At 36.1% G+C, this 14,461-nt stretch overlaps 1 protein-coding gene across 5 annotated transcripts in view; it reads right to left on the bottom strand.

Moving 5' to 3' along the window:
- LOC122573008 (teneurin-m) overlaps nucleotides 1–14,461 on the bottom strand; it is a 653,565-nt gene that overhangs the window by 559,653 nt on the left and 79,451 nt on the right. For 2 of the 5 annotated variants that reach the window (XM_043738834.1, XM_043738832.1), the window contains exon 1: nucleotides 8,442–8,485. The exons of 1 other annotated variant lie outside the window; for it this stretch is intronic. The gene's annotated coding sequence lies outside the window, so the exon portion shown is untranslated. Of the gene's footprint in view, nucleotides 1–8,441; nucleotides 8,486–14,461 lie in introns of those variants that run through there. 2 more of the 5 variants (XM_043738835.1, XM_043738841.1) reach the window with 2 other exon arrangements.

A 14,461-nucleotide genomic window follows, 5' to 3' on the forward strand; every position in this document is an offset into this window, starting at 1 on the left:
TGTTTCCGAAATTATGACGATAATTAATTACGTCAAACTTCCAACATGATATTAATGGGTATCGAGAATATTGTATTAGAACCCTTTGATTAATGAAGCGAAGACAATTATGACAAATTAGAAATTTTGAACGTAGAAAATTAATATCGGAAATAAAATATATTACATATATATAAGCAGAGAAAACTGAATGCAGCTTACTAGAATAAAACGAAAGTACAAAAGATTGTATTTTTCCTAATTAATGATATCTTCCAATTATAAAATACTTTAACACAGTATCTTGTTAAATAAATAGCTTCATATTATGTAAAATAAACAAGATGAATTTTCTTCAAGGTCTATTATTTGCATTTTTGATTATCAACATGCAGCCAATCTAATTATGGTCTAATTATCGGTCAACCGTGATTTATGTATATCATAATGTAACAGCATTAATATAATAATAATTTTAACTTAATGAGTTCATTATAAAAAGCAGGTTGATAATAAACTTTGAATTACTAATTACACACTTTACGTACCTATCTACTTTAACAGGAAAATATTCTGTAATTTATTACATAGAGTAGATTACGTAAAGTACACTTTACTAATGTAATTCTCTAGATAATTAGCAGAACTGAGCAAAAATTTACGACTCGTGTATACTCCAAAAATATTTTCATTTTAACATATTTACGTTCAATACGTATATTCCTACTTCGTATACATAAACAATAAAACAAAATTGATAGAAAGTTTATGAAATATATTAATAGAAAGTAATTTTATTCGTGAATTGATTGAACAATTTTCTAGCTTTTTAACTCTTTTATTACTCCAGAACTACTGTTTTATCAAGGGAAAAATTAGGAAGATTTAACGCTATTCAAAGAGTGAGTCGAGTTCGACGATGAAGGTAAAAATAATTATTATATTCCGTGTGCATTAAACGAGCACAAATTGATGAGTTACGCGTCCATTGAGACGCATAAATTTTTCACGTTCTCGAAAAGCTATTAACGAAATAATTATATTTTTGATGATGTGTCAAAGACATCGCTCGCTGTCGGTAACACATGCCACTTGCTCCGACATCAAAGTTATTTCAAATATGATAAAGGAATATTTTAAACGATATGCCAAAGAAGCCATAACAAAAAATTCGTGGAAGTTTAATGAATTTACAATATCACCAATTTGATTTAATACGCTTTCGGAAACACTTGAAATACCCATAAATACATAAAATGTACAAGCGTATTTCAAATTCGAAGTGTTCCATATTTTCAATCGAACATATTAACGAAGGAATTCAAATGTTCTAGTTAAATATTATCTTACGGGTAAGTTTGTTGTGAATAAATAAAGTTTAATAAGATCGCATTATTAATATCCTTCGCAAGAGCTTCATATTTTGTAATTACTATATTTCGTTAATTCACCTATTTTAAGTATAAAGAAAGTGATTTTTTCAAGATATAAAGAAATTTTATCTTCCAGAGAAATATTCCGTAGCTTTAAATAAACAAACACATTATCAGAATGTGTTTAAGTTTGTATTTCCTTAAGTTTCTATACTGTATATATATTTTCCTATTTACGTGTCTATTTAAGAATTAAACTTACGTTCTGCTGTATCCGTTTTTATTTCATAAAAGTTATTTCTTGTTCTACCATTTATTTTTAATTTTCCATAAAGTATTCTGGAACTACTTCACGCTTAAATAAAGCAGTTATTAAAATTCGCCTGCTATCACCCATAGAAACGTTTGTCAACGAGAGAGGTTGGGAATAATCGTTCTTCGAATTGTCTTAGTGACGATACCTAGCGGAAGGAAAGAGGAGGGAAGTCAATCAATCGCTAATTAGTAGCCGATGGACAGGCATAACTTTATCAGTCGCCGAAACGCGCGCGATGTCCTCGCACCATCGCATCGTCTGGGATTCGAATGGATGCACGCAGCACACGTGCCGGCAATTAATAATCAATTCCAGCAGGAAGTGATGGTGATTGGACACGTACAATTCTGACAGTCTCTTTGTTCCTTATCGAGCGACCCGCAGAAATTTCTGCTCGAAAATGACGAGTCTCGATGCTCGTTTGCATTCGGACAATACGTGAGTCCGATAAAGGATATAATTTCTGATCAATATCTCAGAATAAATGATCGCTACTTTTCGTTATGTGATTTCTCATTAAAACTCCAGCTTTCGTATTATACGTAACCTAATTATTGGAAATATAGAATCTTAACAACTGAAAAAATCGAAATGGATATTTTTATGCAATATCTTTTTGTTCGTTATTGTTTACGTCATTTGCTTTATCAGATATTTTTGGAATGTTATTAAAATTGAATGCATTCACTCTCTTTAGAATGTTATTAACATTTGAAATTTATATCACAAGAATAAAAATCTTGTAACTAGGAAATGTACGATATACTTGAAAATGGTTAAATGCTTTGCAAAACTGTGTTAAGAAAAAAGAAAGCAGAGCCGAGTAAAACTAAGCAAGAAGATATTTAGCATAAATCTTCATACGATCAAGCGTTGATAAACGTGACAAAGTGCGTTTACGTCAAAACTGATTTGCGCGAAATAACACATGGTCAGCAAGGCATCATACCACGTATTTCTCCCATCACGACGTATCATTCGTAACAATAGCCCGTGGCCATTCCAAGTAGGATAATAGTTCGTGGGAAATTGAACGATCATAATAATTGTACATGCTCTATATTCTACTGACGCTCGACGAATCAGTTTGTTGCATATTTGTTGCATTAAACGTAATTTAACAGATCAAGCGAACGATCAGGATTTTTCGCTGATGCAAGGTAACCACGTAAAAAATTGTCCAAACTATTTGTATAATAATACTTATGAGCGAGACTATACGTTAAACGATACAATTACAATATATATAAAAAAGATGATAACAAGATTCGCGAACATTAATCTACAAATTATGTATAATAATTTCTCATACATGTAGGTACGTCTCCATCATTCGCTCATTGTCAGCGCCTATTCGGCTTTTCATAGAAATTCCAGGTAATCTATGTTACTCATTTAGCTGTGCAAACATCCTCCTACTTGCACACATGCGTTATTGCGTATACTATGCGTAACTTACCCGAAACGGGGTAAGGCAACGATGGTATTACAACGATGTGATTAGACGTAATCAAGTACATTGGCCCGTGTTTCGAAGAGGCCAGATAGAACTGTCCAGCGATACGAACATCATCAAACAGCTAAGGGAATGCCTATTAAACGTGGCGATACATCATCCAGTAATTACACCGCTTGTAATTTCTCTCCGTGATCGCTGCGGGTCAAAGGTCTCCGTCCAATAGGATGATGAACGAAATCACTCAGTACCAACTACATCTGTCATTTTTCTTCTTTTTTCATGTTATGCTCTCTCTTTGCAGCACAACAAATCTTCTTGCGATTACAATGTGCGTGTAACAGATCGTTTCAACTAAATCACATTGAAATATCTTCTCATAGCCACCAAGTGATATAAAGATCAAAGTATCTTTCCCATTGGCATTCATGCACAACCAGTTTGCTTCGTTTTTCATGAGATATTCGCCTGAAAGCAGGCTACTCGAAGTGAAACTTGACTCAGGCTGATAAAACTTGGATTAGAATTAATTAGAATAAGAATTAAGAATAAATAAAGATTCTTGTATTGAAACTACTCGAACTGAAGGAAGTTAACGAAAGCGATAAAAGCGAAAAGGATATGGTGGAAACGATTCGTTGGGACACGCGAACGGTTCGATAAAACATTGTTGCGATGATTTACTTTCCGCTGAAGAGACGAATATCCGTTTCCGGGAGAAACGAACGCGAGTCGAGCAAAAATGCCGCGTAATAAACGTCTCGCGTTAAACACGTACGCCTATTTCATTCTGATGAATTATTACCGTGTACCGTGTTACGGCCTGTAATGCGTAAGTCAACTACCAGATACACGTATTGGACATTACCACCGGTTGTTAAGGCGATGTTTACGACCGATTATCAAGTTACGCGGCTCACGGTCGATTGTCGAAAATTCGTCACGATGGATTCAGGTTGGCCCTATATATGTATATACCTACGCTGGCTCATGTAAATATTTAAGCTCTTACCATAGGCAATTTTTATGTCCATATTTCATATAAAACATTTGAGAATTTCATTAGCACTCTAACGAGACACGATCGTCATGATTATATTAATCTTATTGATATTTGAAGCTAATCTAAAAATGTGCATGGAAATTATTAGATATTTATTAGAAACATATATTTAGTATACTAAAAATTTAGTACACTAGTATGTTCAAAAGCAATTCGTTTTACATATATATTTGTATAATGATAAATCTTCTTGTTTATTATACTATATGTGAATTTTAGCAGGAATTGCATGAGACAAGCGTATTTGAATGCAGTTCATGATTGACAATAGAACGAAATGTTCCTTTTATTTGGAAAAAGTAGAAGAAATCGAGGCCTAATCATGGCATACTCGCGTAATTACAGGCCTTTCGTTCAGCACATTATAACTTCGAAGAAACTTTTAACAACCTTTTGAGCTATAAATCTCGTCGGATTAGTGTCCCAGTAAACGCCATGAGTTTGTTCGATACACTGAGAAGTTTATTAGCACGACGTAAACTTCCTGCAAACTACTGAACCGTTAAGGATAATCTTCAATTTATCGTAAATGATATTGTCGTGGCGTAGTATATTGATTAAGATCGAAGATCTCCACGGAAATCTGTATTATCGGGAACAGATAACGATTATATGTATATCGTACATAATCAAATTAAAATTAAAAAATGTAATCGAAATTATTGCATACTGACTGAAGCTTGATATTAAATTAATCTACGTATTGTAAAATATAACAATGCCAAAAATAGCCATCTAACGACTCACGCTCCTCGCAAGTATTTTCTTGACAGTCATCCTTAATTAGGATTACCGTAGAATTTAGATTAACGAGATTATAAGGCAACGTCCAGTCCGAATTATCCGTATTTTTATGTTTTTTCCCAACTCGGCCTATTCAGCTTCTCAAACTCTTGCGTGCACAGCTTTGACCTCTCGGAGATTCCTCCGACGTTCCTCGGTTCTCAGAGCGAAAGGGTAAACTTCAGGGACGAAACTTCCGGAAGTCGGACTAGCTGAGTACACTGCAGGCTTCGAAGCAAATGCTCGACGGCTTTATCGGGAATCCCGCGAGTTGGAAAGGGACGAGGCGTACCGTCAGAGTACTCGACTTTCCCTCTTCCTCTCTTCCACCATCAACCCCCTCTTCCAGCAGCACTGAACGCAGCAGTACGCTTCGAAACTCCTCAGACGACGGTCTCGATTGATTTTTGGTACCGGCCTCCTCGCTGAATTACGTACCGCCGCCGCTTGTGCAACGACTTATCGAATTTACGAGATCGCTCTGATGAATGACTGAACAGTGAACTCACCAGAAATCAACCAAGTCAGAACTTTTTCAGACTGTTTGGTATTTTGGTTACGAGCCACGAATTTTAACTACAAGGATAATAAAGTCGATCATTTTTTATTATCGATGGTAGAAAGGAGGAAACTTAGTTCCGGACGAAATCGCGAGCGACAATTAGTATTTCGTAAAATTATTCTTCCACGATACTGAATGTTATAAATTTCATGATATATTGAAAGAGTGGAACTGAAACCTCCAACGCAATTTACTCTGCCCATTTTGTCTTATAGGCCATTCCCCAAGAAACTGTTTAGATCTTAAAGCTGCCAATTGGTAATCGAAACAAACGACAGGTAGCCTGTTAAGATTCTCATAACACGTTTGCCTTCTATTTTACACGTTGCGTATGCAGAGACACGCTATGTCATATAATATTGCCTCAATAACGCTAGCCAAGAGAGATGATCTGTGTGACGCCTGAGGGTTTATTACATCCCAGTCCACCAATATTGGCCACTGGTCGATCGCAGCAGCTTTCAGGAAAGCTAGAATGGGACGTAGAACATGGGAAAGAGAGAGCGAGAGAGAGAGAGAGAGAGAAAGAGGGAAAGAGAATCACCGGTTGGGAAAATTAAAAAGGGAACAAACGTCGTTCGTATAGTGATTCTATCACGATTTTTCGTTCATATTCGGGTAACACCCGATCCGAGTTTATACCAACTCCGTCTCAATAAACTACTGTTTCATAGCTCAACTAATTTTTCGTGAGTTAGTTTCCGATAGATAGTTGCGGTTCGATTTTCCCCGGATTGTTCTATACGCTTTTAGGAGACAACGAATTGCGATTTATTTTAAGAGAATCGAGGAGAACATTTTTGTGGCTGATGTCGTTTACCATTTTAATTGACGATCTGGGAAAACTGACTGTTTTCAAAACATTGTTTTCATGAAACTTTCAATTACGTTTCCTCTTAATTCGTTAAATTCCATTAAGATATTTTTGTTTCACTTGTGTTCAAGTATAATAGATACTGTTCATAGAAAAAGATTAAATTATGTTCGATCAATCCTGCTATTAATAACATTGAAAATATCAACATAATCATATGAAAGTTTTCTTTATTGCTAATATGTGATTGGATCTTGCATTCCTATTAACAGCTCTTACAGTTCGAAATTACACCAAATTTAGGAGTACTCAATGTTTGTACAATTTAACGCGCCAATGTATCGCCGTAAATCACTCTATGGCGCGAAATTAAATTTGCGAAAAAGATATATTCGTTTCGTACACGTTTCAATCCATAACTATGCTCAAATTACTATCTATTCGAAAAATATTGGAGAATTGCATGGTTAACGGATCAATTTTCAAGAGGAAACTATCAATGCGATTCGTTCTATTCGTTACTGTTAAAAGTTCACTATCACATACGTTCAACATTCTGTTTCGAATAAAAATGATCATGCAGAATTAAAGTGGTACATTTAAAAAAAAAAAAAAAAATAAATAAATATGCCAGGGAGCATACCGCAGAAACAAAGTTTGACAATTAATTTCAGTTGCAGAATGCCAGAGAAGGAATTCGATGAATCCCGTAAGACTTCTGTTATCGATATTTCCATGATAACGCCAATAAAGACTCTTTCTTATGCATTATTTTCCTCTAAGGAAAAGAAATTTCCTCTGGAAGGAATAAAGTAAAAATAAACCCTTTCGAAGAATGAATACTTAATACTTAATACTCGAATAAAATTAGAGGGAAGCTATGCGGAACCGTATATCGTGCTTATCTCCATAACTATTTACAAAATATGAAATGATAGTTACTTGTCACCGTATTGAAATGTTCGTGAATAGAATTTTATTATAAAATACGTAGGCTGCACTGAATTATTAAGTCTCTTGTATGTTCAAACGTTCCGATCTTACTTCTCACGGTTTTTAACAGCGTGTCATAACATTTTGGTGATCAGTAGTTAAGTTACACGAAGAGATATATTAACAGTATCTATTTACATGTCAGATTTCAAAAATTTTTACCGAGCATTTTCATTTCTATCTTTAGTTGAAGTGATTTTGTTTTATCACTAATTTGGGTACTATTACTTTAATATTTATATTTAAACTTTCAAATTCTATTTTCGTTATCTTTTGATATACATTAATAACATTGAAATAATTAATGTCGAATCACGTCGAGTCAATGAGATATTGAAATGAAAGAGAATAAGAAAAAAGATATATTAAACGGGTTATTCTCACGTGTTACACCTTGCGCACGCGGGAACCATCTGCTTCACACATATTACATTTCCACACGAGGAAACCATTTCTATTTTTCTCCTTTCTCAAATTACATGTATTATAAAATAGATATTAAAACGGATATATTACATATTATTATAAACTATGAAGATACACTCCGTGAGAGTTAAAAATTCATTTAAAATAATATTTTAATTTTGCCTATACTAATCCCGTAATCTCTTAAATCACCTACGTTACTATAATAAAAATTATAAATATGTTGGTGCAATGTTTTCATATACCATCAACTTCGTAATATTTCATATTTCTTGTTCTTCGATTTTGCAATTTGTTACAAATATAGAACAGACTGGTCTAAATATGATGGAGCTCTATTATCGGATTATTTAGAATGTACCAGACGAAAAAAGAAGGAAAAAGAAATGGAAATGAATATTGAAAACAAAATGACAGAAATAATTACGACATTATTTAGCAGCAATCTTTAAACAGCTATAGTGTAAAATTTTAAGTATTTGAATCTAATCGACATGTTTCGAGATAATTCTTTGAATTAAACGTCTCTTAAGAGACAAGAATGGAATTAAAATAATGTCGGGCACTAATTCTTCTGTTTTCAATTAAATCATTATATGAAATATCATTGAAAAACGCAGAATTTCATCTTCTAGAATTACAGTTAGAATGGCGGCCAGGAGCGTAATTTTCTTACCTGGAAATTACTGTCAGCAGACACTTCGTCACATTAATGCAGAAAATAGAAGATGTAGAATGTAACAAAGAAGCTTTTTCCGTTGGAGAAGGGAAGCTTTCAAGGAACAAAATTTCCACCGTCACTTTCTTACTCGACGAATCATAAATCTTGGCGGATTTTTCGAAGGTCACCGTCTACGTTCGATAGCGAGGACACATTTATCACGAACCACTTTCCATCGAAGGATCAACACACAGTTCGAAATATATCCACGACGCTCCTACAATCATACAGATGCTAGTTTATGTATAGGGCTTTTGAACTCTCTCTGTCTCTCTGTCTCTCTCTTTCCCTCTCTCTCTCCCTCTCTCTCTCTCTCTTTCTCTTAGTTTCGCTAAACTTTTGTACCTTTGAAACTTGCAGTCAACCAATGAGCAATCCTTCAAGGCCAAGGTTCGTATCACGTGATACGATATTCAAAATCTTAGAATAATTGTTTGTTGATTCTTCATAACTTTGGAGATTTTATTTTCGAATTGATTTATATTTTTAGAGCTCTGGTATATTTATTTTAAACATTATTTTCTTTTCGTTTATTTCAATTGGAAATTTTGTTTACGTATTACGAAACGTTAATTTTGGCATTTAACTTTTAAATTAAAATTTCACTGAATTTCCATTGAATTTGTCCAACTTTTCAATTTAACTTTGTTCAATTTTTACTGAATTTTTCTTTAATTTAATCTCTAAATTTCGATTCTATTACGTTACTGTATATCTTCCTGATGATTTGACGTTATTCGATGATCCAAAAATATTTCGAAATCGTGTATATCGAGGATCCAGCTATAAAGAGCTCCGATAACATCGAGCAAAGTGCTTGGAAAACCAAGTGAAGGACGATGGAAAAGCAGGAGAGAACTCACGTGTTCGCCTGTCAATATGGCGGCGAGACGATACACTTGATGCGTAGTGTTTACTTGGTATCGTGTTATCGACCTTGAAGATTTTCCTCAACTCCTACGAAATTTCATCCAAAATCAACACGTACATATATCTTATACCTATATACCCGTTATAACAATCATTAATATTAAAATAGAAACAAATAAAATCCACTTTTAAATGTTACTTTTATCAAAATTCTTCTCTCAACTATTTATTCAATGTGAATCACTCATTTGTATCGAGGACATCAAATGAGATAATCAATAAGATCAATAAGATTCACTTTCAGAAGTTAGTTTTACTGAATTCTTCTTGTAAATATTCATTCAGTAAGCGTCACTCATTTATACGAGATGAATCATGCAGGACAAGGTCAACGATATCCACTTTTAATGCTTATCTTTACCAAAGTTCATCTCCATCGATTTAGCTATTATTCATTCAACAATTAAACAAACCATATCGAAGCATCACTCATTTGTACGAATAGATCAGATACAACAATGTCAACAGAGTCCACTTTTAAAAGATCTTTATTAAAATCCTCGTAGCTCAATTATTCATTTAATAATTCAACAAACCATGTCGAAGTACCATCAACGATAAAATCACGAATTGGATAAAATTATGGAAAGCTACAAAGTTACGAATAAACACGATGGAGCATGAATCGCGTTGGCGGCAGAGAAAGCTTAACGAAGGTCGGAAATGCGAATCGCGAAGTCCTCTGGACTCAACTGACGGCACGAGCGGGGCTACCGAGACGGAGAGTGCAAAAGGGGGTGTCGGTGGGGGCGCGATACCACCCCGAGATAGAGAAAGCGCGAGAGAAAACGAGGTCGCGAGCGCGCGCGAGTGAGACGGAAGCGGCCGGACGCGCCGCCGCCTTGACGCTGTTTCCGCGATACCTTCTAGTCTCGCAATTCGGGGATACTCGGCCGAGCCAAGACGAAGGTGGAATGCAAAGGGAAAGCGGCACGCGGCTCCACCGAGAAGTAGACTCTTGGTTCAAGAAAAAACAAGACATCCCTATCTCTACCCCGAAGTTCCCGAAAGAAGTAAGTGGAAATCGTTGTAGGTTCCCGGCCAACAAACATCGCTGCATCGAACCGATACCCGAAATTTCTTCTTGGTCTACGCGTTAAATCGTATATCCATGACACGGAATCTCGATTCGAAACGTGAAACGTCGTTGCGATAGTATGCCTCGGGATATGTAGGTATCACTTATTTGATGCGACAATAACAGAACTCGAAAATCACGAATTAATTCATTCGAAATTTTTCTAATTTATACGGCACAATCTAGCTCCGCTTAAAATAAATATTTCTTTAATTTGTAGACACAGTCCAAGCTAACTATATCATTAGCGTGTAATCTTGATCTCCAACGTTTTACTGTATAATTAATCTCCTTGTATATTTGCATAACCGCGCAATATTACAGACGTGAGAAGGAAAAGTGACGTCATTACCGTCATCCATGAAACTGAAGAATTACGATTATATTATAAGATTGTACACTATAACATTTTATGTAAAGGGCAGAGTTATTTTTTAATTAAGAATAAGAAGAACAACTTTATCTTTGATAGATTTCCAAGTAATAATTCATATAATCGACTTCATATACCGGTGAATGTAATTAATATACGTCACAGTCGGTTCATTTTCGATTGAACATTTTGAACGCTAACACAGCAGATCGTAGATTACGGTGCATTACGCTGGTGCACATAAAAGCTTCCCAGCAGCACCCACTTCTGTAATATTCCTGCATATTTGCTTTGGATATAGGTCATGTCGAGATATCGATATGTAGGCGAACGCGATTTACCCGTACAAATTCACCGATCGAACCAACAATCAACAGTTTAATTTAGATAAATCAAGCATCCTGTTTAATATGACGCCACAACATTTTCAATGACCACATATAATAATTATTTAGATTACACCTGACATAAAAGGTACATGTGGTACAATGTTATATGTTGAAGAAAGAAAAAAGGAAAATTGACATCTTCTTTGATATCGCTGCTTCTTGATCTTCCTTTGTGAAATTCTAATGACATCCTTAACTTCTTTCGATCCCATAAGTTCATTCTTTTCACTTTGGTGTAGAAGTAAGACCGGTTAGTTAATATTCAATAAAGAAGAAGATTATTATACTTATTATAGAAGAATATGCCCTGAGAAAAGGTACTATGAAATTATTGTAAATTAATATGGTAATGTAGTCACCTTTTATTAACATCTAAATTTGGGGCTATCAATAAGTAAAGTGTAGAGTTCGTAACAAAGAAATCAAAACGAACGATACGGGAACTGCAAACTTTGAAAAAATGCCCTTGAAGAATGGTACAATAATTTGCGTTGAGGAAAACACAATACGCATGAACGTTTAGCGAAAGAATTAGTATTCCAATGAATTAAAATGCAAGAAACATTCACGCACAGAATTCTCCATTTCCCATCTCACCTTACATACAATCAAGTTACCAATCAAGAATTTTCGAATCCTAACATTCAGAATTTACGATTCTACCCTAAAACTAACCGAGAATTCACCTCTGCTCGCGACGAAAGGGAGGTAAGTGGAATAGAAGCGGAGCGGACAGGATAATTAATTTTATCGGCATCGGAAGAAGAATTGCAGTTTCGTTGAGGATTTAGTAGGAGTCGCCGGCTAGCTTGAAGAAAGAGGAAGGCACGGCCGGTTGCTTCTGCAGTTCCTATCTGCTCCGTGCAGCGTCCTTGTTCTACCCCACGCCCACCGGCATCCCCATTAGCAAGCGCCGTGCCGCGACGAAAAGGGAGAAATTAAAGCGAAAATAAAGCGAAAGGCAAATAAAAATAAAAGTATCGCCCTCTCACTGGCGCTGGTGTTGCACTGTTCAGTCAGGTTGGACTGCTACCGGCGGCAGCTGCATGCATGAGACTCTGCAACAGTTTCATTTACCTACCCCGTAATTTCATAGTCGCTCTTCCTCACCTCCGCACCCCTTTACCTTTGTGCTCGCGCGCGTTTTGTCTGCGTGGTTCTAGTGACGAGGCCACTAACATGTTTTTTCGTTTATTTTTTTACTCTTTCTCCGTTTTGTTTAAGTGCATGTACGTTTATGTGGGTGTATAAAGTGTTTTAACATTGGAAGTTAATTGGCTACGGATGATATTGGATACAACAATTTAAGCGATGATGATAATTACATAGAAATTATGCTATACAATTATAATGGTAATTTCCATTTTTCTACTTACATCGACAATGGAAACAGGACGAAGATAAAAGGGTTTGCCATTTATTTTCCACTTACCTGAAACAAATAAAGAGAAACAAGATCAGCTTCAGTGAGTTAACTGTTAGCGCAGAAAATCTGATATCAGTCGTTTATACAAGGTGTTTGTCACAATTTGGCCAGATCGTAACGTTAAAGCAACAGAAGATAAAACTTCATTAGAGGGAATTTAAATAGCTTCCAATGGTGCGTCGCATGGTTTACGTGTCTCCTTCGAAAATGGAGCCATTTTCAAAACTTCAAAATTGCCTTTGCTTTCGTCGAATTAAATTCTTAGCGTCGAATTTTTTCGACTGATAATCATCGGAATCTTTCACTTTTAGAGATATTCTAGCGAAAGACGCAGTGAAATTCCAAGTAACTTCTCCTTTTTTCATTTCTTACCACCCCTTAGGTAATTCACTTGAAACTCCCAGAAACCCCCAGTACACGTAGGTAGGCGTTTTTTCATTCTCTGTCCTCTCGCCATTCCACAGTCCATCAAATGTCCGTTTTATTGTGGCCCTACATGGACGGAAGTGAAATTCACGGTCGAGGAGGGTGTTGGTCCTCGGTCCTTCATAATTCGATTCAGTGAGGCGCAGCCGCTGGTGCAAAGAGGGATTTTCGCGATTTCGTCTGAATTTAGTTAGGTGGGATGTGCATCAACCTGATAACGAAGTGTAGGTGCAGACACGGGCCTATCCCCCTGTGATGACATTCTTACGTGTTTTTCCTAGTCTGCAGCGTTTTCTGTTTTTCTGTTTCCTCTGCGAACCTTCCCGGCCACGTAATTCTGGTAAAGTGACTTCGTTTTGGTAAATGTTTTATCCTCTTAACGAGTGTAGTTTGAAATGATGAATATTTTATAGTCGGCGCCGACTTTTGTATGTAGCCAGCGTTGATTAGATTAGCATTAATGTAGATTGAAGAGACGTAGTAGTCTGTTGCGGTGAATTCTCAAAATTGAAAATTTGGAAAATTGCCTGACAAGGAAACAGTGTTTGATGCGCGTGTGGAGGATATTACCACGAAATTGCGGAAAAAGATTTTAACAATAATTCATATCAAACATATACGGCATCGCACAGAAATATCACAATCAAATAATGGCAACTAATCACATTTGATTCGAATCAAACTGAATCAAGAATCATGTTTGATGTTGCCTCCGCGTCAGTCATTTATTACATTCATTTCTTCCATAGCTTAGAATTAAATCAAAATTAATTTCGCAATCAATTCTCGCGTATAACAGACGCGTTAAATGTATTACCCCATAAGTTATTCCTACCACCTAGATAATGTAAAATCTCGACGTAGAGACCACGCACAAGCGAACAATGGCACTAGATGTCTACTAAGAAACATTCGAGGAGAGCGACGAAAATTACGCGCGACCAGGAGAGACAGAGAGCGGCGGAAAAGCCAATACTCCATATCCCTAAATCAGCGCAATAAATCTCCAAATTGAACGTGGAACGACAGCAAAGCTTTCGTCGTGTAACAACGGTGTGTGAGAGATATAGCTAGGCGAGGAGGTGGAATGGTTTAAAAAGAAGAAAAGCCACGTTGCACGAGCACATGTGTAGCCGCGAGTTATGCCCTTGGCTCTTTCAATATCGGCTGGAATAACTGGTCAGGCACGGATGACGAAGCGAAGGTTGCCTGAAAATGGGTGAAAAGAGGATGCTGAGAAACCGAGGGTATGAGAGAACCCCATGGTGCAGAGCAACGTCTCCGTAGTCGTCGTCGTCTCGCGTCGCTTATACCGGACTAATCGTTGAAATACGTGCAAATATTTATTTTCCA

This window comes from Bombus pyrosoma, linkage group LG11 (genome assembly GCF_014825855.1).
Source record: "Bombus pyrosoma isolate SC7728 linkage group LG11, ASM1482585v1, whole genome shotgun sequence".
Classification (NCBI taxonomy): Eukaryota; Metazoa; Arthropoda; class Insecta; order Hymenoptera; family Apidae; genus Bombus; species Bombus pyrosoma.